General features: G+C 36.5%; 1 long non-coding RNA gene across 2 annotated transcripts in view; it reads right to left on the reverse strand.

Annotated features, from left to right (window-relative positions):
- Positions 1-18,794, reverse strand: part of LOC144317111 (uncharacterized) — a 32,550-nt gene extending 13,756 nt beyond the window's left edge. The window contains exons 1-3 of one of the 2 annotated variants that reach the window (XR_013383011.1): positions 18,237-18,794; positions 15,499-15,781; positions 6,176-6,325 (exon numbers count right to left, since the gene is read on the reverse strand). This is a non-coding gene — a long non-coding RNA (uncharacterized LOC144317111). Of the gene's footprint in view, positions 1-5,576; positions 6,326-15,498; positions 15,782-18,236 lie in introns of those variants that run through there. The other variant, XR_013383010.1, reaches the window with a different exon arrangement.
- Positions 18,795-23,941: the final 5,147 nt, after the last annotated feature.

The raw sequence follows: 23,941 nt of genomic DNA on the forward strand, positions 1-23,941 counted from the left end.
ACTTTGGCCTCTACTGTTTAGAAGAATCTGAAAAGTGTAGGGTAAGGGTTAAAGAAGAAATGTCAGTTCACAGGTTGTTTCATTAATCACAGTTTGAAAATGGTATTGCCTTGCATAACAGTCTCCGCAGTATCAGCAGTGTAAGGTGGTAAGGTTTTGTGAACATTTAGACTGCATAGCACAAAAGGTTTGCATATATATTTATGAAGGAAAGAAGTCAAGAATTTTTCCAAGATTTTGGGCCAAGAAACTAAATAAACAAAATGTGGGAGGAGGGATCCCTGGGTGGCGCAGCGGTTTGGCGCCTGCCTTTGGCCCAGGGCGCGATCCTGGAGACCCGGGATCGAATCCCACGTCGGGCTCCCGGTGCATGGAGCCTGCTTCTCCCTCTGCCTATGTCTCTGCCTCTCTCTCTCTCTCTCTCTCTGTGACTATCATAAATAAATAAAAATTAAAAAAAATAAAAAAAAATAAAAAAGAATGATACTTAAAAAAAAAAAAAAAACAAAATGTGGGAGGAAAAGGTTGGGGGAGATTAGGAGCTCAGTATTGAATACTGGGTTTGAGATGTGTATAAGTCATCTAAGGAGAGCCATCATGTAATTGATATACATGTTAGGAATTGAACGGAGGGACTGATGTACATAATAAATTTGGAAATTGATGTAGATAATATAGTTGGGATTAAAATAAAGAGGTCCTTTCATTGATGCTTATTAAGAGGTTAAAGTGTTGAGAAATTTTGCTCAAATGTGGAAACTGATAACACACATGTACCAGGAAGATACAAAAATGTTTATTACTCCCAAGAGTCTTTATGGAGATAGCAGGGAAGTCCTCCCAAACTGATCCAAAATGGCTTGAGAGAGCACAGAATAGAGGGTGGCTTGGAGTTTTTATTATGTTTCAGGGTAGAGTCAGATTGAGGATTCCTGTGCACAACCAGGAACTTGTGTGGTTTAAATCTGCCATCTGCTGCTCCCAAAGGAGGGAGCACCCAGGTTTTCTTAAAAATTAGCTTAGATGCGGGGCTAAAGGAGAAGAGGAAAGAGTAAGTAAGGCTGAAAAAAATGTCTGCAGTGAAATTTAAAAAAACAAAAAAAGGGACTCAGCCTCCTTATTCTAGATAACTAGAAGAAATTACCTTTGAGTTAGGAGGTTACCTCAAGAAAAGTAGAAAAGATATGTTCTGAACAGAACTCAATTATCAGTGGGGCCAAATATTGATGGTAAGTCAAGTAATACAAGTGCCATGAATACTGGATTTAGTATTACGGAGGTCTTTACATCCTTAGAAGGAATAGCCTCACTAGAGTGTGAGGACAAAGTCTTTTAAGATTTCATTTATTTATTCATGAGAGAGGCAGAGACACCGGCAGAGGGAGAGGCAGGCTCCATGCAGGGAGCCCGATGTGGGACTCGATCCTGGGACTCCAGGACCACGCCCTGGGCCTAAGGTGGGCGCTAAACTGCTGAGCCACCCAGGGATCCGAGTGTGGGGAGAAAGTCTTAAAGACCTCTCACATAGGGGTACCTGGGTAGCTCAGTGGTTGAGTGTCTACCTTTGGCTCAGGTTGTGATCCCGCAGTCCTGGGATTGAGTCCTGCGCATCAGGATCCTCACAGGCAGCCTGCCTCTCCCTCTGCCTATGGCTGTCTCTTTCATGAATAAATAAATAAAATCTAAAAACAAAACAAAACAAAAACAAAAACAAAACAAAACAAAAAACCTCTCAAGTAAGAATGAGGAGATATTGGAGGGGTGAAATTAGACCCTTTTATTGAAATTTTACCATGAAGAAGGAGAAAAATGTAAAAAGTAGAGTTGGAAAAAGAAGTAGGAATTAGGTAAAGCCAAGAGACACTTGTGCTTTTAAGTAAATTCAATGCCTAATACCATTAAAAATGTAATATTCACACGAAATTCAAACTGCCCCAGCCAATAGACATCGGCAATTAGAACTTATTTAGAGCTTCCAATTCAATACTGAAAACTTACAACACATATGTTTTGGTATAGAACCTCCCCAAATCTCATTTAAATGAAAATCTATTGTAGCTCTGATAATGGCAGGACAATATTTTATCTTTCATTATCATATCATCAATTCTTTTAAGGAATGAGCAAGAGTGGAGGAAGACACAGACCAGAACATACTCATTAGCATGCAGAATGGCAGAAAGTCTCCCAGCTTAGTGAATACTGAGAAGAGTAAGAAGAGGCTGTGAGAAATAATCAGGTTAATTAAAAGATGCATTCACAAAACTGAGGATATCCTACATATTTGCCCCTCCCGTATTACAACATGGCAAGCTGTCATGTTGCTCTATATCCTTCCCTGTGTACAGGGATATTTCTACTCTCTAGTCTAAAAAAGCAGTAAGTCTGAGAAGGAGTAGGGCACCTAGTATGCTATTAGATTCCAAAAGTGATTCTATTTTTTTTTTATTTCTGTACTAGTATGGACCCCAAAATGTTCATCTATTTCTCATTAAGCCTGAAAATGAGTATTGCTAGTCAAGAAGACCTTCCCACATACTCAGTTCACCCAGGTAAATCTCTGAACTGAGAAAAGGCCTGCTGTGAAAACACAAAGTCATATATACTAGCTTCCCTTCATAATTCTAGTCATAAATTCACCATTTTCATAAGAACTACTGGGCATCTGAGGAAAATTAATAATACAAAGAATCCAGTTGAAGAAAGAGAACTTAAGCCAAAAGGAACAAAACCTTTAAGATATTAATTATAATGAATAAATCTAGAGTGAGTCATAATGAAAGATTCAAGAACAAGAAATGACTCTAGAAAAATAAAATATGGTTCTCAAAAAATCGAATAAAAGTTTAAATGGTAAAAATTAAGCAGAAACAACGAAGGAAAAAGTAATGAAATATACAAAATAATATTAAGCATGTTTTCAGGGTTAGGGCTCAACAAGACAAATGAAAACACTTCTGTTCGGACATGTGGCCTGTAAATTTTAGAATATCAGAGAGAAATAGAAACTACAAAATCTTTGAGGGGGAAGAAAATCAGCTTAACCTATAAATATATGAAAATAAAATGATCCTCAAATTCCTTATCATCATATTGGATGCTAGAGAAAGATGGAACAATGATTTAACTCTTTATAGGAAAACTGATTCTACCTACAAAATCCAAACTAGAAAGCTATCAAATATAAAGTAAAAGCATTTTCAATTGTTCAAAAGTTCAAGAATTAAATTCCATTTATTTTTCTAAGGTGGAATAAGAAAGCAGAAAAGTGGGAGAAGACCATCTTAAATAATGAAGCCAATTCTCCATAACAAACATGACAACTATAAGAATATGAGAGACAGAATACTGGACTGATTGATTGACAGCCTTGACTTTAGTGTCCCACTGTCTACTGCACCAATTATTAGTTCCTGATCTTTGCCAAGTCATTTACCTCTGTGTCAGTTTCTTCATTTGTAAAATTACCAATAACTGGACCAACCTCATAGAGTTGTTGTGATAATTAAATGAGTCAATACATGTGAAATACTTAAGTGTGATTATCTCAGTACCAATGTGAGCACATATCAGGTTGTATACTGGCCATCAAAAATGCAAGGAAATACAGATAGAATGTTTTTAAGTGTATGAAGAAATATATAGTTGATCCTTAAACATTGTGAGGGTTAAGGGCAAAATCCACATATAACTTTCGATTCCCCAAAAACTTCACTACTAATAGCTTACTCTTCACTGGAAGCCTTACCGGTAACATAAATAGCCAATTAACACAAATTTTATATGTTCTATGTATTATACACTATATACTTACAGTAAATTAAACTATAGGAAAGACTTTATTAAGAAAATCACTAGGAAAAGAAAATAAATTTACAGTACTATATTTTATTTACTGGAAAAGATCTGCATATAAGTGGACCCGCATAGTTCAAACCCATGTTGCTCAAGGATCATGTTAAAGGGAATAGATAAAAGAAAGTACCAAAACTGGAAGTACGGTTAAAAACTCATAACATTTAATTGCACAATAAAGCAGATATGATGTGTAATCTTTCTATAATGTGGTGAATATGTGAGTAGATGGAAATAGGCAAATTAGTGTGCTTGACTTATTAGGAACTATAGGTTAAATGAAGAATTTATGTCAAGATAAGTGCTAAAAACACTAAGTCTAGGTAACTTCTCAGTTTCTCACTGGTAAAATGTGTCCACTGAACATATCACTGGTAAAAGGAGGATATAAATAGAAGAATGAGCTTCTTTCCTGGTTATAGTAGGCTCTGGCTTCACTCTATCTGCTAACAAAACTATCAAAGAGAAAGAAGCTTCTAAGAAGCTTACTAAGTATAGTAAGATTCACCTTGTGCTATAGAGTTTGAGTTGTGTCTAGCTGAAGTACTAGGTTTTGAGATTTCCACTTCAACCCAAAAGCTTATAGACCAGGCTTTCCCCAGTCTCCACAGCAACACAGCAAAGAATGGGAAGTTTCCCCATAGTCAAAAGTTTAAGGTAGAAAATAATAAAAAATAATAATATATTGAATATTATTAGTTTTCATTTCTTAGACATTGAATAGAAAATATATATCTTCATGAATAAATACAGCTTTATTAACACGAAAATATAAGACTGGTATAGAAGAACAAATTGGGCGGGTTAAAAGACAGGAAAATTAGAGAAACAACTAATGACAGAAGTTTCTTTTTACACAAGGCTAATAATATAAATATTGAATTTTGGTGTATCAAGAAATACTATTAAATCAACCAATGGATGATTTAATAATAAAAAAGTAAGTTAAAAATTGAAGGATTAGAGGGTAAGGATAAATTAATCTCTTATTCTTTGTAGAAGGTCATCAGACATGTCAAAATAGATTAATCAAACCATGGTCATATAAACACATTATTTAGAACTATAAAGACAGGGACTCCTGGGTGGCTCAGTGGTTGAGTGTCTGCCTTTGTCTCAGGGCATGATCCCGGAGTCCCAGGATTGAGTCTCACATCTGGCTCCCTGCAGAGAGCCTGCTTCTCCCACTGTCTATGTCTCTGCTTCTCTCTCTGTTTCTCATGAATAAATAAATAAAATCTTAAAAAAAAAAGAACTATAAAGACAACTACGATAAACATCAAAAAATAAAATTTAATCTGATTGCTTGTGGAGCGAAGGGAAATGGGGAATAAAGGGAGAAGGGGGAATGTATGTGTGTGTGTGTGAGAGAGAGAGAGAGAGAGAGAGAATGAGGCAGTCCTTATTGCAACCAATTGGAATGAACACTTCTGTTAAGAATCAGCATTGTTTTGGTGTTTACTCAGGTATATCGAGCCAACTATACAACAGGGACTAGAACCCAGATTACTTGACCGTCTTCACTTTATGAAACTTCAGGGGAAGAGGAAGGAATTAACAACAAAGATAGAACATTAAGCATTCAAACTGCTGTTGTTTAAAGAATTTTGTCGCTACCCTAGCAATCCATGCACAGACACGCACAACACAATCGTTGTTAGCCAACAAACTGAATTAATATTATCAGTTGACTCATCAAGAAACAACCCACACTCAAGAAGTATATTTATAGCATGCACTATTTATTTATTTATTTTCTGTTCAGAAGAATAAACCACGAGGAATCAAATACTTAGGATGGTCTTGAGGTAAAATTGCTAGTTAACGAGCTGTGCTGAATAGTTTCTTTAGCCACAGTTATAAACTGCTTCAGACATGCTGGCTGTTTCAAATGAGCCACGCAATGGTGAAATAAAGATAGAAAAAGACACTTTTGAACAAGATTTGGGGGCCTCTGCTAATGCACTAAATGACATTATGCAGTTTCTTGATGAGACCATTTCAACATTTCCTAATTTCTATCACAATTTAACAGTTACAGCAGACCTAGTTTCCTTGAAATTTGTTGTGAGGTTAGTAATGAATTAATTCTACCTTCACTACATGAGAATTAAAGAACTCATTTTGACTTAAAATAGCTGCAAATCCTATTATGTCTGACTATCAACATTTTTGTCTGCCCAAGAAATCTTTGTGAACTATTTCCACCACCACCCTACCCCCATAGGATTAAAATTAATGTCAAAGAACAAAATTATCTCTCAACATGCCAAATCTAAAATAAAATATATAAAATATGTTATACAAGATAAATATTTACATAGATATCCTTGGAAGATTTTTTAATCATCAGTCTCTCTGGTGAATAGTTGATATTGTATAGCATCCATAAGTGTAATATCTATTCAGTTTGAAATTCCACAATCGAGATATTCCCTCATGAGCTCAGGGTAACTCCTGGGAAAAAGCACTAGGGAAGGAGGAAAAAAAAAACAAAAAAAAAAACACACAATAAAAGGATAAATAAAGAGTCAGAATCAAAGTTATTGCAGTGCATTCATCTTGTTCCCCAGAGTATCTACAAACCAGCCAAATTTGGGACAGTAAAACATGCCAGCTCACCTAATTCAGCTTATCAAACAGTTCTTGATATAATATTGTTTTAGGCTAGTGCATGTCTATTTTATTGTCATAATCATACATAGCATAATATTTATCATTTTAACTATTTGTAATTATAAAATCCAGTGACATTAAATACATTCACAATATTGTATAACTATCACCACAATCTGTAACCCAAAATTTTCAACATCCTCAACGAAAATTCTGTACTCACTAAACAATAACTCTATTTTTTCTTCCCCCATCCTTAGTAACCTCCCATTCTACTTTTTGTTTCTATAAATGTGCTTCTTCTAGGTACCTCATATAAATGCAGTCATATAATATTGCCCTCTGTCTGGCTTATTATACTAAGTATAATATTTTAAAGGTCCATCATGTTGTAGCATACAGAAAAATTTAATTCTCTTTTATGGGTGAATACTACTTAATTATAGTATAATAATTACATTGTTAAAAGATATATTTATTTATTTGACAGGGAGAGAGAGAGGATGCAGGGAGAGAGATAGAGGGCATGGGAAGCAAGCAAATTCCCCACTGAGTGGGGATCCCAATGCAGGGCTCCATCCCAGGATCCTGAGATCATGACCTGAAATCAAGAATCAGACATTTAACTGGCCCACCCAGGTGCCCTAATAATTATACTTTTAAAGTAAATTTAAAAAGATAAACATGGGGATCCCTGGGTGGCGCAGCGGTTTGGCGCCTGCCTTTGGCCCAGGGTGCGATCCTGGAGACCCGGGATCGAATCTCACATCGGGCTCCCGGTGCATGGAGCCTGCTTCTCCCACTGCCTATGTCTCTGCCTCTCTCTCTCTTTCTCTCTCTCTGTGACTATCATAAATAAATAAAAAAAAAAAAGATAAACATGACATATATAACAAAACATTTTCAATACTGTTGTGCTATATTTTGAGTGGCCATGTGATTTATCATTCATTTTTATTCTGAGAGTGAAAGGGATAACTAATAACAATTAAATCTGGACAATAGGTTTATACTGGGAACTTTTGAGGTTAAACAAGAAAAATGGTCACCCTAGGTTATCAAGGAACTCACTGTGGAAAGAGGCAGACATATATAGTTACCTATGGCAAACAAAATATATTCTCCATGAAGAACTAGATATGGAATTGCTTTGTGGGACTCCATGGTTTTGATGTAATTAAAGGTTTAAAATAGAACAAAATTCAAATGGCAACCAGTAGTTTTAAGATAACACTGTTTTTCAAACAAATAGAACAAACTGGCCTTGTAGGCTCCTAAGAATTGGAAGGAACCAGAAGAAAACCTTCATTTGCTTGTTAGAGTACTTCTAGGATCACCATAATTTCACCTAACACAACTGACTCTAGTGATTTTGAAAACTTAATTTCATCCCATGCTATGATCACAAAGAGCCTCTTAAAATCAGTAAGTACTCTTCACTCCTTCCTCACTTCCATTTTTACCCAAATCTTTTCAATTCTAATGTCATCTATTTTTCAAAATTTTATTCATCACATCACTTTTCACTAGGAGCGTTCCTAGTGAAGTAGACACATGGCAGACATGTCGACTTCAATTAAAGTATGTATTTTTCTGCCTTAATCTTATGATTACATATATCTTTAATACCTTAAATACATATAATTGGAGCTTGAGGTGATATCTTCTATATTTCCATCATGTAATCTACTGTACCTTCTAAAATAGTTTCACAAATGCATATAAGTAAAATAATTGGTTAAGGTCTGTCCACAAAAGAAATAACTCTTTCTTGAGACCCACAGGACACCTAACACTCTTCTCCTAACCAATTATCTTCCAAAATTTCAAGGTCATATGGGGTCTAAAAACAATAGAAGAGGTTGCCGAGGTTGGGAAAATGTTTACCAGAATATCATCATTCTTTTACACTTCTTTTACACACTAGATACCTAAAACAATCCAGAGCATGCTTGAATTTGTCATAGTCACATGGCAGTGCATCAAGGAAAAAGATTATCTTAGGAAAAGGACTTTGACTGAAGAGCTAGAAGTGTAAAACTACAGTTTGAGTGAACCATAAAATTCATCCTTTTTAGAAAGCTACCTTCTTCAATCTCTTTATAATGTACTAATTTACTGGACAATATACTAGAGAGATTATTGTTCTAATTCACCTTAATACCTCCATAAATGGAACTTATTACTAGCTGAAAAAGCCTCTTCAATTTAGTGTTAATGTGTTTTCAGGGCTAATTTAGAAAACTTTAGTTTCATATATTTTTGAGTGAAATGTTACCCTATTCCTCAATATTCTTTAATATTTCATGCTCTCCCAATGTTTCCACCCATTCATATAGCTCAACATGTTGTATGGAGATACGGTACAATGCAAAATATCAGAAAAATCTTGATAGGAAGTTACAAGCTTAGCTTTTAGGAGTGAGATGTAAAGATCGTATGCTATAGGGATAGTGTTAGACGTGCAATTGAGAAGTGTAATACTTCTACTCCCTGGAAACCGGATAACCTTGCCCAAAAAGGGAGGAAATTAGAAAGTAAAAAGAATCAAGGTACTAGTGTAAGGCCCTGAGAAGCATGGGTACTCCTATGTCTAAGTTTTTGTTAGTGGGGGGAGGGGATAGTAGAAACTCCAATAATTTCAAGTGATCCAAATACAGATAAGGCAAATGATTCTCCCTCACTCCTGCTCCCAGTAAAGACTGAAATTTTGCAAACCTAGAGGTCCCATATAGATCAATCTCCCAAGAAAAAGAACAGTTTTGAGAAGTATAAAGAATGGATCTAGAGAGACGACGAGAAAATGTCTGATAGAAATGCAACAGGATTTATGGACGGTCTGAAGGCTCACTTGAGGTTTGTAGCCATCAATTCAAAGACAGACCAGTGAGTGAGATTTCATTTTCTTCTCTAGCCCTTACATTCAGCAGTCTGGATATACTGCAGAAATTTAGATTTTGTCAGATAAGTACGAAAGGTGGAGGGGAAAAAAAAGAAATATTAGAGGTTGTATTCATATTGATTATAGTGCTAGATCAGGTTATAAACTGAAAAAGGAAAAATGATACACCTCTCATCCTGCAAATAACATAGGGTTAAGAAACTAGAGGTACTATTAGGTTGAAACATTTTTAAATTAGTATATGAGAATAGAAAATAGGACACAGATTAAGAAAGTAGAAGAGAATGGCCAGAAATCAGAACACTTGTCATCTGAGATGTTTGAAATTGACACACGTGGTATGTAATTCAGAGTTGCAGTATGAGCATGACAGTATGTTGCTCAAAAGGTATGTTAATACAGTGATTTCTTCAATCAAGGTGCTTCTTCTATTAAATTACATCAATTCAAAAAGGGAGGTGCAGATGGATTAGAGGAGAAATACTCTGTATTACCTTGTCTAGGGGATTTCAAATCCTTGGATAAGTATTGATTAAAAAAAAAAAAAAAAAAAAAAAAAACCTTGCAAGACTTTAAACATTAAAGTGTCAGTTAACTATTTTTTTTCACATATTGATGGTATTTATGCCTTATGGAGGCAAGAAAATCATCAGCACATGTAAGAGTATAAGGCATACAGTAGGAATTCAATATGAATTTGCTTCATGAGAAAGAGTGGTTAAAGGAAGTCATATAATTTTAAGAAATAATGAGAAAACCATTAGGAAAATGCTTCTTCATTCAGTTATTCTTTATGTCATACATAAATGGATGAGGTAGTATATTTGAAAGCTTTCTAGGTCTTTTTTTTTTTTTAAAGACTTTTTTTATTTATTCATGAGACACAGAGAGAGAGAGAAAGGCAGAGACACAGGCAGAGGGAGAAGCAGGCTCCAAGCAGGGAGTCCACCGCGGGACTTGATCCAGGACTCCAGGATCACACCCTGGGCTGAAGGCAGGTGCTAAACTGCTGAGCCACCCAGGGAGCCCCAGCTTTTTTGGTCTTAAAGCTTCATAATCATTATGTTTCTGCAATTTGATGTATTAATATCCATTAAACAATCATTCATAGAAAAATGCTGTAAAGAAGAAGAAAATTTTCAAAATTCTTAATATGAGACAATATCAATTGAGTTAAGTTGAACTTATATCAAGTCTTTCAATTACATAAAGAATAGCTTTGAAAATATAAACTTGTTTTTGAATGTTGAGTGTATGTTTACCCATTTTGTCTTCATATGATAGAGAAATGTTGCTAATTTTATCAAATTAATTATTTAATTAATTTTATTATATAATTTCATTTCTTTCTACTCTCCTCCTTTTATTTATTCATTTATTTTCTTGCAGGAACAAACACATTTTTCCCTTTCTTTCAAAAATAAAAACAATGCCAGCTCATGTTCCTCTCAGAACTACATGTTTAGGAAGCTCTTCCTTCATGAATCTCTTTATGGCTTTCTTGGTATATATCTCATCAAATATCTGTTCCACTCCCTTCCCTAGATATTATAATTCTAGCAAAGCATTCATATTTTATCTTTAACAAAGCACTTAGCAACACTTGAACTTATCTTGCTTACATGTTTAACTCTTATCTCACATCTAACCCTCACTATCAAGTAAGCTCCTTAAGGTCAAGAAGTTAGTTTGTCTTTACTCCTGTGTTTCTAGCACTTAAGGAAGTACTTAAAAAGTAGTAGGTTCCCATAGAATATTGGTAGGTTTTCTAATATTAACAAATCTGTAAATCTTTTCTTTTAAGGTTTCTTTAATGGATGTCATAGTTAAATAGCAGTTCTGTATCAGCCAGTCTAGTCCAGATACAAAAATTTCCTGGGTGGTGCAGTGGTTTGGCGCCTGCCTTTGGCCCAGGGCGCGATCCTGGAGACCCGGGATCGAATCCCATGTCGGGCTCCCGATGCATGGAGCCCGCTTCTCCCTCTGCCTGTGTCTCTCTCTCTCTGTGACTATCATAAATAAATAAAAATTAAAAAAAAAAAATTTCATCAGACAGTTTCACGGAGTTTTTGGTATAAAGAATTATAAACCATGTCTCAGAGAACTAGAAACACAATAAGGAGACACTAAAGTATCACAGAAGGAAGCAATTACCACTTTCATGGCTGGGGAACAAAGAGGTAAGGTTGGAATAGTTAGCATTTGGAAACATGGAGGAAGAGTCCTGTAATCTGGAACTCAGATCTCTGAGGAAGGAGTGATGCTAAATTGGGCTACCTAGGAGATGCCTCAGAAAAATACTGTACTTTCCCACAGCATTAAAGGACTAAATAGTAGAATTAGCTGCCAACATAGGAAATCAGTTCTCTATTGCTCTAAGGATGAAGAAGTGCTGTGGTGAATCAACAGAAGCAGGAAGCAAACAGAAATACCAGGTCCTTCTTCCTACAGCCTTCCTCTATTTACTTCTACTGATAGAATCTAATAGAAACCATCAATCAAAGGAGAAAAGTGTTTTTGCAAAACTCTAGCCTCACTTCAAAGGGGTACAAAAGGGTCAGTTTGAAGTCAAGATCATTAGTTTAATAACCAGAATATTCCCTAATATAAGAATATTTAGTTTATATTTTACTTGGATAATTTTCTAATTAAATATTTTTAAAAGCTTTAAGATTTTATTTATTCATGAGAGACACAAAGAGACAGGCAGAGACATAGGCAGAGGGAGAAGCAGGCTCCATCCCAAGAACCTGGGATCATGACCTGAACCAAAAGCAGACGCTTAACTACTGAGCCACTCAAGTACCCCAAATTTAAATTTTTTAAACATGATTTTAAAACAATATATTTGATGGGCACCCCAGGTGGCTCAGTGGTTTAGTGCTGCCTTCAGCCCAGGGTGTGGTCCTGGAGACCCAGGATTGAGTCCCACATCAGGCTCACTGCATGGAATGGAGCCTGCTTCTCCCTCTGCCTATGTTTCTGCCTCTCACTCTCTCTCTGCGTCTCTCATCAATAAATAAATAAAATCTTAAGAAAAAAAAAATATGTATTTGAATTTTGTTAAATGTTTTGAAATTGTTATAATTGAATTGTTTCCCATAGTTTTTGTCCCATCCCTATTCATTGAATAATTCTCTCTCATTATATGAAATTCTTTTTTACACAGTAAATTCTGATGAAGGGAGAGAAATGGGACAGAGATACACAGATGTTTGGTTGTTCTGTGTTGTTTTTTTAATTCCTTTTTCTATTTTCTGATTTCCCCAAACCTTTTGTTCTTTCAATATTAAAAAAGTACTATTTATTTATATGAGAGAGAGAGAGAGAGAGCGTGTGCGCACTGGGGGAGGGGCAGAGGGCAAAAGAGAGAGAATCTCAAGCAGACTCCCCATTGAGACAAAAGCTCAATGAAGAGCTGAATCTCACAACCCTGAGATCACCACCTGACTTGAAACCAAGAGTCAGACACTCAACTGATTGAGTCACCCAGCCACCCCAGTTCTTTCAATATTTCTATGTCACTAACTGACACTACTCCCATCAGAAACCTTGGTGTCTTCCTTGTCTTCATCCTCTGTGCTTTCCTGACTTTCTGGGAATTCTTATCCCCTTTTTAATTTGTTCTCTCACTGAAGCCAGGGGGATATTTATAAAACACAAATAGGATCACTCTTTCTTCTCACTTGAAATGTGACCATGGTCTCCTTTTACTCTTAAGAACACATCTTTAACATATATGAGCAGGACTAATATCTGATATGTACCCACTAACACAGTTTGACTTTTCAGTGTACTTCTTTTCACTCACTGTACTTTAACTCCACAGGTTTTTTTTTTCCCCTAATACTGCTCTTTCTGTTCCCACCAGGGTCTTAAACAAAGATTCCTTCTGCCTCGAAGGGGCTATGCACTCCCACTCTCTGCAGCTAGGATCCTCTTCAATTTATTTTAGATTTTATGTATATTGTCTCTTTCTTAGGGTAATTTCCATGAATTCATTTCTAGGCTACAGTCTTCTATTATATAATAACTTTATAGGCCATGTGACTAATCCTTCTGCCACTCAATAGTAAGTTCTATAAAGGCAATGTTTGGCTCCCACATTTTATCCAGGGAGTACTTGCCATATACTGATTACTCAATAAATATGTGCTCAATGGGATGCCTGGGTGGCTCAGTGGTTGAACACCTGCCTTTGGCTCAGGTCGTGATCCCAGGGTGCTGGGATCAAATCCTACATCACGTTCCCCACAGGGAGTCTGCTGCTCCCTCTACCTATGTCTCTGTCTCTCTCTGTGTCTCTCATGAATAAATAAAATCTTTAAAGTTAAATAAATAAATATGTGCTCAATAAATTAATAGAAATAATACCACCTATTATTAGGTATATAATCCACTTATTTGTCACTTATTTGTGACACTTATGCACATTTTTAAGTTCTGTATATTTCATACATTATCAGGCATTTTATATTTTACATTGCCATATGAAACTATTCATATTATATTTTCAAATGAGATGAATTTTTGAATTCCAACAATGTTTTCTTTGAACTTCTTGGGAGATATTAAACCCAAATTATGTGATCAATTAATCTTTGACAAAAAAGACAAGAATATGCAATGGAAAGAGACAGTCCTTTAACAAATAGTATTGGGAAAACTGGACAGCTATATGCAAAAGAATAAAATGGACCACCTTCTCAAACCATATACAAAGATAAACTCAAAATGGATTAAAGACCTAAATGTGGGACCTGAAACCATAAAAATCCTAAAAGAGAGCACTGGCAGTTACTTCTCTGACATTTTTCTAGATATGTCTGAGGCCAGGGAAACAAAAGAAAAATCAAACTATTGCAACTACATAAAGTAAAAAGCTTATGCACAGAAAAACAACAACAACCAAAAAATTATAAAACAACTTACTTAATGGGAGAAGATATTTGAAAATGACATATCTAATGAAGGATTAAATCTAAAATATACTAAGAACTTATGCATTTCAACACACACATACACACACACATCCAATTAAAAATGAGAAGACATGAACAGATACTTCTTCAAAGAAAACATACAGATGATGAACAGACACATGAAAAGATGCTCAACATCACTCATCATCAGGGAAATGCAAATCAAAACCTCAGACTTGTCAGAATGGCCAAAATCAAAAACTCAAGAAACAGTAAGTGTTGGCAAGGATGTGGAGAAAATGGAACCCTCATGCACTGCTGGAGGAATGCAAAGTGGCGCAGCCACTGTGGAAAACAGCATGGAGGTTCCTCAAAAAATTAAAAACTAGTATTAACACATGATCCAGTAACTCCACTACTAGGTATTTACCCAAAGAATATGAAAACACTAATCTGAAAAGATATATGCACCTCAATGTTTATTGCATTATTTACAATAGCCAAATATGAAAGCAACCCAAGTGTCCATCAACAGATGAATGGGTAAAGATGATGTGGCATATACACATACAATTGAATGTTACCTACCCATAAAAAAGAATGAAATCTTATAATGTGCAACATCGATGAATAGAAAGTGTATAATGCTAAGGAAAATAAGACAAAGACAAATGCCATATGATTTCACTTATATGTGTAATTTAAGAAACAAATGAGCAAAGAAAAAGGAGACAATTCAAAAAAAAAAAAAAAAAAAAAAAAAAAAACAACAGACTCCTAACTATAAAGAACTAATTGATGGTTATCAGAAGAGAGGGTGGGGAAAGGGGATATGTGAAATAGGTGAAGGGGATTAAGAGTACACTTAGCATGATGAACACTGAGTAATGTACAGACTTGTGGAATCATTGCATTCCATGCCTGGAACTAATATAATACTATATGTTAACTATACTGAAAATTTTTAAAAAGAATATACTTACTCCTGCAAATACTAATGATAATTTTCCTTTCTTTCAAATATCTGTTTCTTTAGTTTTCCTGATTATTACCTAAAACTTCCAAGAAAAAAAAAATGTAATGATAAGAGTGATTGTGACATTTTTACAAACAGCTCCGAAAACGTTTGGGGTTAAAAAAAGAGAAAATAAGCTAATAAGTAGTAGAAAGAATGGAACTATTAAATTTCTACTTTACACTTACCTTGTTAAAAATACTGCCCCAGAGTAATATGTTGTCATTCCATTTCCAAGCCAGTGTTATATTTTTTCTCTTTGGATTCTTATATCACTTTGACAAGTTTCCCATACTCTCTTGTATGTAATATGTAGTTTTATTTATTGTTGTTTATCACATGTCGCCAGAAGTTCCAATAATGTCCACAGGACTCCAAACAAAGCTACTCAGATTGAAGTCTTTGGTTCACTTCTTACTAGCTTTGTGATCTAGGAAAGTCATCTGGTTTCACTGTGACTCATTTCCTCATCTGTAAAACAGTATGAGAATAAGACGAGTTAGTGTGCATAAAACATTAAGAGATCTTGAAGATTTACATGGCCATATTTTAGGACTCTATGATTATATAATCACAAACAGAATTATAGAATTTTGGATAGAAAATTATGTGATAAAAAAAAGAAAATTATATGATACAAGAAAATCATTTTTATCATTTAAAACTGAAAATGTATCTATAAAATGTTTTTTACTCTTATTCAATATATTTTAAAGTATTATAAGCCAAATTAATATACATATTAAAAGCATTTAGTTTAGTGGAACTTCTGTTATCAAAATAGGTCAGGTCTAGTTATAGGTCAAGAAACATTTCGAATGGTTATGATTTACTTCCAGCGGCTTAAGGATAGGAAGAAGACTTAAAATTAATCAAGTGAGAATTTTGAGAAAGAGATTGAAAGATGTGTCCTTTTAATTTCAATAAAAAATTACACACTGAGGAGAAAAGATAGAAAAATCAAGAGGTAATATTTGAGAGGCGCCATCCTAGAAGTAGCTCATCCTTAGGGACAATTTGTAAATATGTGGAATATCCTCAAATCCAATCAAGATGACTAGAGTACACTTACAGGGAAAAGAAGCAATCATCAAACTTAGAAAAAGTTATAACTTAATCACTATATGTTATCCCTCAGGAAACCTTCTGATTAGAATTTAATCCAATGCACATTTATACCAGGCTGGGACGCCAAGAATGATGAACCTCAGGGTTCCGGTCCCTCAAAAAGCAATGGCATAATCCTCATAGTGAAAGTATTAGATTTAAGTCAACAGGCACTTTTTTTTTTTTTTTTGTCAACAGGCACTTTAAGTCTTCCATGTGTTTATCATTAAGAATGAGTCCGTAAAATTGACTGATTAAAATATATAATTGATTTGAAAATTAGAAGAATCAAGTGCAATCTCATGATAGATACTTAAGATTAACCTAAAATAAATTGTTGGGCTTATAAAATATTAAATCAACATTAAATTTTATGTATATTTTATGAGGATATGCTTTAAAAATCAGCCATACACATAAGTCATACACTACAGTGAAATGTGTCTTGCTCTTCTCAATATCAATAAGCAAAATCTGCCAATAAGGGAGCATCCTCTTATAAGTCCTAGAAGTCAATTTTGGAATTGAGGACTTTAATAATACTGATGAGGGGATCCCTGGGTGGCGCAGCGGTTTGGCGCCTGCCTTTGGCCCAGGGTGCGATCCTGGAGACCCGGGATCGAATCCCACATCGGGCTCCCGGTGCATGGAGCCTGCTTCTCCCTCTGCCTGTGTCTCTGCCTCTCTCTCTCTCTCTCCCTCTCTCTCTCTCTATCATAAATTAAAAAAAGAAAGGAAAAAGTTTAAAAAATAATAATACTGGTGAGGATTTGTGAGTTATGGATAGCATAAAAGGTGTTACCTAAGATATGTGAGCAGCAGAGTTTTGAAAACGGAGTGGGATTAGAAATTTTAAAAATATACTTATGCTGTCTTCCCCACTCTCCTGTAAAAAGACATTTATCGACAAGCGCAGTGTGATTCATGATAGAAAAAGGTTTTTAGTTAAAAGACATCTAAAATCATAAGGGACATTCTAAATCCTGAAAACTGATAGATATGTAGGTAAAACAACTGAAATTTGGGGAGGTTTGAACAACATAATTTATAAATTGTTCAATTCATAATAGATAATGGGTAACACTGTTGTCCCAAAAGGCTGAGTATACATGTTTGTTTTCCTTTTAATTTTTGTTTAATTTTTTAAAAGATTTTATTTATTAATGAGAGAGAGAGAGAGAGAGGCAGAGACACAGGCAGAGGGAGCAGCAGGCTCTATGCAGGGAGCCCGACGTGGGACTCCATCAGGCCCTGAGCTGAAGGCAGACGCTCAACCACTGAGCCACCCAGGCGACCCCCTTTTAACTTTTTTTTAAAGTAAGAACTATATATAATGCATAGAGCATGATGTTTTGATACACATACACACAGTGAATGATTACTACAGTCCTGCTAATTATAACGCATCCATCTCCTCACGGACTTCTCATCTTCCTCCCCAGGAATCGAGGGTGTGCCGGATCCTTTCGGCCTCGAGACAGGCAAGCTAGAAGCCAGCCCTCCAGTGGCAGCTGGAGAAGTTGGGGGGCGAGGCGTGCAGCCCAATTCCTTCTCTCCTCAAGGAGAACCTGGGAGCTGCCGTGCGCACCTCCTCCGCACTGACTGGGGAAAGGAGCTGTGGTAAATGCCTGCAGTCCTGTTCAGACGTGCGTGCCCTTTCCTACCCTTGTGCCGCCACACACGGGTGGGGGGGGGGGGGACACAAGCAAAGGGCAGGCCTCCGCTCTGACCTCTGACGGGGTGCGGAGTGCGGTAGCTGAAGGCCTGGCGGCGCCTCGGGGGCTGCTGTAGGAGGGGCCCACGGCCCATTTCGGATTACCTGCCAGAGACCCGCAAGTTAGGAGCCAGACCTCACACCTCGGAGGAAGCAGCTGGGAAAACTGAGGCAGAAGCCGTGGCCTCCAGCCCCTTTCAGGGAGCCGGTGGGAGCCGGTGGGAGCCGGTGGGAGGTGGCGTAATTGCAGGGGAGCCTGCAGAGTCCGTCGCCGCCGCGGCTTGGTTCACTCGGTTCACCGCGGCCGGAGGGGCCGGGAGACGCGGGCCCGAGGGTTCCCAGACGCGCAGGCGGCCGCGCGAGGGGCGGCCCGCTCCTTCCGGGCAGAAGCACGGGTTTGGCGTTTCCTTTCCCCAAAAGGAGGCGGAGCGAGGCCGGAAGTGCCCGCAAGCGTCTTCCTCCTCACGTGCGGCCCCGCTCCCAGGCCTGGCGCGAGGCGCTGCAGGGGCGGCGTCGCCCGGGTCCCCGAGGTGTCCCCCGCTGAGGGCGGCCCGGCTCCCAGAGAGCCCCGCGGCCGCCAGGGGCCACAGGCGCGGGCGGTCACGAACCTGACGCTCCCCTGCGGCTCAAGAGCCCGGACTGTGGCTGTGCAGACTGGCTCCTGCCTGGGGGAAGCCGGAAGCCGGAAGCCGGAAGCTGGGCCTGAGGGCAGGGGCTCACCCGGGCCGAGTCCCGGGGGCGGCGGCTGGGAGCGGCTCCGCCGGGGAGCACCTGCCCCTGGCTCAGGGCGTGATCCGCCGTCGCAGGATCGAGTCCCACGTCGGGCTCCCTGCAGGGAGCCTGCTGCTCCCTCTGCCCGTGTCTCTGCCTTTCTCTCTGTGTCTTTCATGAATAAATAAAATATTTTAAAAATAAATAGGAAAGAAAGAAAAAAGAAAGGAAATGAAGGAAAAGAAAGAAAAGGAAAAGAAAAAAGAAAGAAAAGAAAAGAAAAGAAAAAAAAAGAGAAGAAAAGAAAATTAAAAAAAAAAAAAAAGAAAAAAAAAAAAGATAAAAGACTCTTCGGGTGTGCCTGTCTGGCTCAGGTCATGATCTCCAGATCCTGGGATCCAGCTCTACTTCCAGCTGTGGAGCAGCGGGGAATCCAGGGCTCCCTCTCCGTCTACCTCTTCTCCCCTCCTCATTCTCTCTCTCTCTCTCTCTGAATAATGAATAAATAAAATCTCAAATAAATAAAGCAGGTTCTTCATTCTCTGTGGTCCCAGGGGGACTAATGAGTGTCAGCTCCCAGAAATACAGGTGTTAGGGAGGCGATAGTTAAAGGTTGGTGCATTGGATGTGTGGTCTAAATTTTTCTTCAATCCTCAGGAAAAAGGTGGGATTTTGGGAAGATTCCTTCTGGATTGTATGGTGCTGTGCCAGGGATGGGGTTTAAGATGAGAGTGTGTTTCATCTTTTCCTACCTGTTCCACGTGTGTATTTTCTCAACCAATGGGTCTATAGGAGATTCTCAACCAGTTTCTGGGCTTTTTCAGAGAGCCATCCTACACCTGTAGCTGCTTATTACTTGCAGCCCTTTTGGGAAGGAGGAAGAATCAGGAATGTTCTGTTTCACCACATTTTGTAATGTTTTGTTAATGTTACTCCCTCTCTTCTTTTCAGGTACATGCAGCATTTAAAAAAAAAAAAAAAGTTTCCAGGTTGTAAAGTAAGTGCCATTAAATTATAAAATATCAACTCTGCATAGATGAACATTCCTGATTACAACATAAGATTAGTAATTCGCTAACATGTCCTCAGACTTACAGATCTGGAATATAAAAATGGGTTTATGAAGAGCGAATAAGTACTTTATTAACTGCTATAAGCTAATTATTATTGAACAGCAACATGATGTGTGAAGTTTAATGAAGCTAAATAAGAACTTGGAGGGAAATTTATATTCTTAAATTTGTTTTAGAAAATAGGAAATATTAAGGGCAGCTGGGTGGCTCAGTTGGTTAAGTGTCAGAATCTTGATTTCAGCTGAGGTCATGATGTCAGAGTCCTGAGATCCAGCTGGGGATGGGCCTCCTTTCCTGGAGGAGTCTTCTTGAGATTCCCTCCCCTTCTCTCCTCCCTCTGCTCATGCTCCTCCAGTGCACCAGGTACTCTCTCAAATAAATAAATAGGTAAAAATTTTAAAAAGAAAATAGAAAATATTAAATATTATTGAGCATTTCCTGAACATGATGCACACATAATCATCAACCAAGGGAACCCTGGGTGGTGCAGCGGTTTAGCACCTGCCTTTGGCCCAGGGCGCGATCCTGGGGACCTGGGATCGAATCCCACGTCGGGCTCCCGGTGCATGGAGCCTGCTTCTCCCTCTGCCTATGTCTCTGCCTCTCTCTCTCTCTCTGTGACTATCATAAATAAATAAAAATTTAAAAAAAAATCATCAACCGAAAGGAACTGTATAAAAGAAAGTGGTAAAAATAAAAATAATAACATTTTAAAAAGAAATCAGATTAATCAACTATCCATACACTAATCAATAAAACAAGAAGCTATTTTTAAAGACTAATAAAATACCTTGGTATAAGAAAATACAAATGAGTACTTAACTGATTTATAATATAAAAGCAATGTAGGAACACAAAAGATACTTCATAAACTTGGACTATTCTAAAACTTGAAATCTTGAAGTTCGAAATATTTTAAAAAGTTTTAAATATAGTTAAGGAACTAGAAAAATATTTAGCACATCTGATACAGACAAAGACTATCCTTAGACAAAGACAACACAGTCCTTAGAAAGATTAATTAAGGGCATAAACTGTTTACAAAAAAGAAAAACAGTTAAAATTAAAAATAGAATTGCCATATGATGTAGCAGTACTTTCTATATATCTGAAGGATATGAAATCTGTATTCCAAAGAGATATCTGCACTCCCATGTTCATTACCAGCATTATTCACAATAGCCAACATACAGAAACCAGGTGAGTATCTATTAAGGAATAAATGGATAAAGATAATGTGATATACACACACACATATACATATATATATCTGTGGTGATATGGATATGTGTACATGTACATATATATTTGTGAATGGATGACTTATATATTTTATATATAATATATAGTTTAATTATATATTATATAAATATGTATTACAATACATTTATATATTTAGAATTATATATAATTTTATATATGAATTATATGTTCTATATATTTGATATATATTGTGATATGGATATATACACACATATGTATATATATGTGATGATATGGAGATATATATATATATGTATATATTTGTGATGATATTGATGAGCCTGGAGGGCATAATGCTAACTAAAATAAACCAGTCAGAGAAAGATAAATACTGTATGTTCTCACTTATATGTGGTACCTATTGTGTTTGTCGGGGAGTAGGAAGTGGCCAAAATGGGGAGATGTTGGTTAAAGGGAAAAAACTTTATGATGAATAAGTTTTGGGGATCTAAGGTACAGAATGATGACTATAGTTAATAATACTCTATTGTATACTTATAATTTGCTTAAAGTAAATCTAAAGTGTTCTCATCACACATTTATAACAATGGTAACTGCAATATGATGTGTTAATTAACTTGATTGTAGTAATCATTCCATAATGTGTATGTATAAAATTACAGTGTTGTACAACTTAAATTTATACAAGTTTATTTGCCAATTATATTTCAGTAAAGCTAAGGGGACAAAGCCCTTCAGGTGATTCTGATGTGTACTCTCAAACTTGAGAACCACTGCCTTGGAGATTTTAGACATTTATTTAAAATTGTACTTCACATACTTTGAAAATTTTATTAACTACTTCATGATTTACAAATAAAAATACTATTCAAAAGCTAAAAAAAAAATATATTTTTTTAAGATTTTATTTCTTTATTCATGACAGAGAGAGAGAGAGAGAGAGAGAGGCAGAGACACAGGCAGAGGAAGAAGCAGGCTCCATGCAGGGATCCTTATGTAAGACTCGATCCTGGGACTCTGGGATCACACCCTGAGCTGAAGGCAGATGATACTCAACTGCTGAGCTACCCAGGTGTCCCAAAATATTTGTTTAAATCGAATAAATTTAATATATGAAATAATTTTTGCATATGCAACTAAGCAAAATATATATGACGTTAGAAATAAATGGTGATGATGATGGTAACTTTACTTTGAATGAACATTTGTATATACTTTGGACAGAAGTTTAAATTGAAACAAACATTAAAATCAATTTAACAAAATATGTCAAGGAGTATAAAAAATTTTAATAAGACTTGTACCAGTAATTCTCTTCCTAGTAATCCGTTAAAAAGAAAACAAAACACATATACACACAGAAAAACTCTTACAATAACTTATCTACAAGAGTTTAACAAGACCTTGCTTATGAAAATAATAAAATAGGAATAGTCTTAAGTATCCACGAATGGAGGACTCGTTAAATAAAATATGGTACATGGATATTATAATGGACATTTGTGAGGGACTACACATCATTCATTACTTCTTTTTCCCTTTCTCACAGGACCTGGATTTTCTCCCATTTTATAGTATCTATATGTTTTTTTGTGGTGTGGCCCTGATTGACTGGATATATAGACAGACATTAATGAGATGAGAGGCAGTAGACAGACATAAGCCAGTCAGTTCCCATCATTCTCTCTGAATATAGTGATCGTTTCAGGGTAAATATGCTAAGTATTGTATTCAGCTGTATATAACTGAGAACCCAAATAATAGCAATTTAACTAAATATCAGTTTATTTGTATTGTGGAAAAAGCCTCGAGCCAGGCAGGCTGGGACAGGGTCAGTGGCTGCATTATCCATCACAATATTAACTATGTTCTTTCTCTTTTCAGCCATCATTGGCAGACAGTATGTTTCATACTTCTCTCTTCATAGTCCCAAAATGGCAGCTACACAACTCACACAATACCCACATTCCACAGGAAGAAAGGAAAAGAAAAAAGGCAAAATATTAATTCTAGTGATTTTTTTTTTTTCACTTAAAGAATCTTAAGAGCCACCCAACAGCTACTATGTGCAACTTATAGGTTATATGTTTAGGAAGTGTGTAAAATGCTGTTTTTAGTTATTTGGAGTATTATTAGTAGTCAAGAGGAAAAGACTAGGTAGGTAGGCAATTAATGACTTCTGACAAAGGTAGGTATAAAAAACGAGTTAGTCCTGATAGAGTAATGTCCTTGACTTTTCCCATGGTTTAGGGAGAAAGGTTGACATTTAAGACTTTAAATATCTTTTTTGTATGAATCAAATAATGCTTGATTAGTATACATCATCAATGCCCCATTATATTCTTAATTGGTTTCACTGATAGAGAGAGAATAAGATAATACAATTGAATATTCTGTGAAAATAATTTGTGTTCTGAGAGAAATAAGTTACATAAAATTGTCTCTTAAATGACAACCAATGCAAATTATTTTTTATTCCATAAAAATGTTTGCTTTCTATATATGAATGCAATTTATTTTAGGAAGTTAAACATGCTTTAAGTATACCTATCCTATCTATCCTTCTTTCTCTTAGGTTGATGCATGGTGATGGGAAGGATAAGGAGGTTGTAACAAGAGGTTTCAGTTTGGGCCCAGACCCATGTTTACTAATTAGGGGCTCTTAAGCAACTATATGAAAATCTCTCCATCTATAAAATGGAAATAACTAGAGTATACTTAGAGGACTCTTATGGGGATTAAAGGAGAAAATATTTGAGAAGCATTATAAAAAATGTCCAGTTCTGCACACATGTTTTTGAC

Source organism: Canis aureus, chromosome 7 (assembly GCF_053574225.1).
Source record: "Canis aureus isolate CA01 chromosome 7, VMU_Caureus_v.1.0, whole genome shotgun sequence".
NCBI classification, from domain to species: Eukaryota; Metazoa; Chordata; class Mammalia; order Carnivora; family Canidae; genus Canis; species Canis aureus.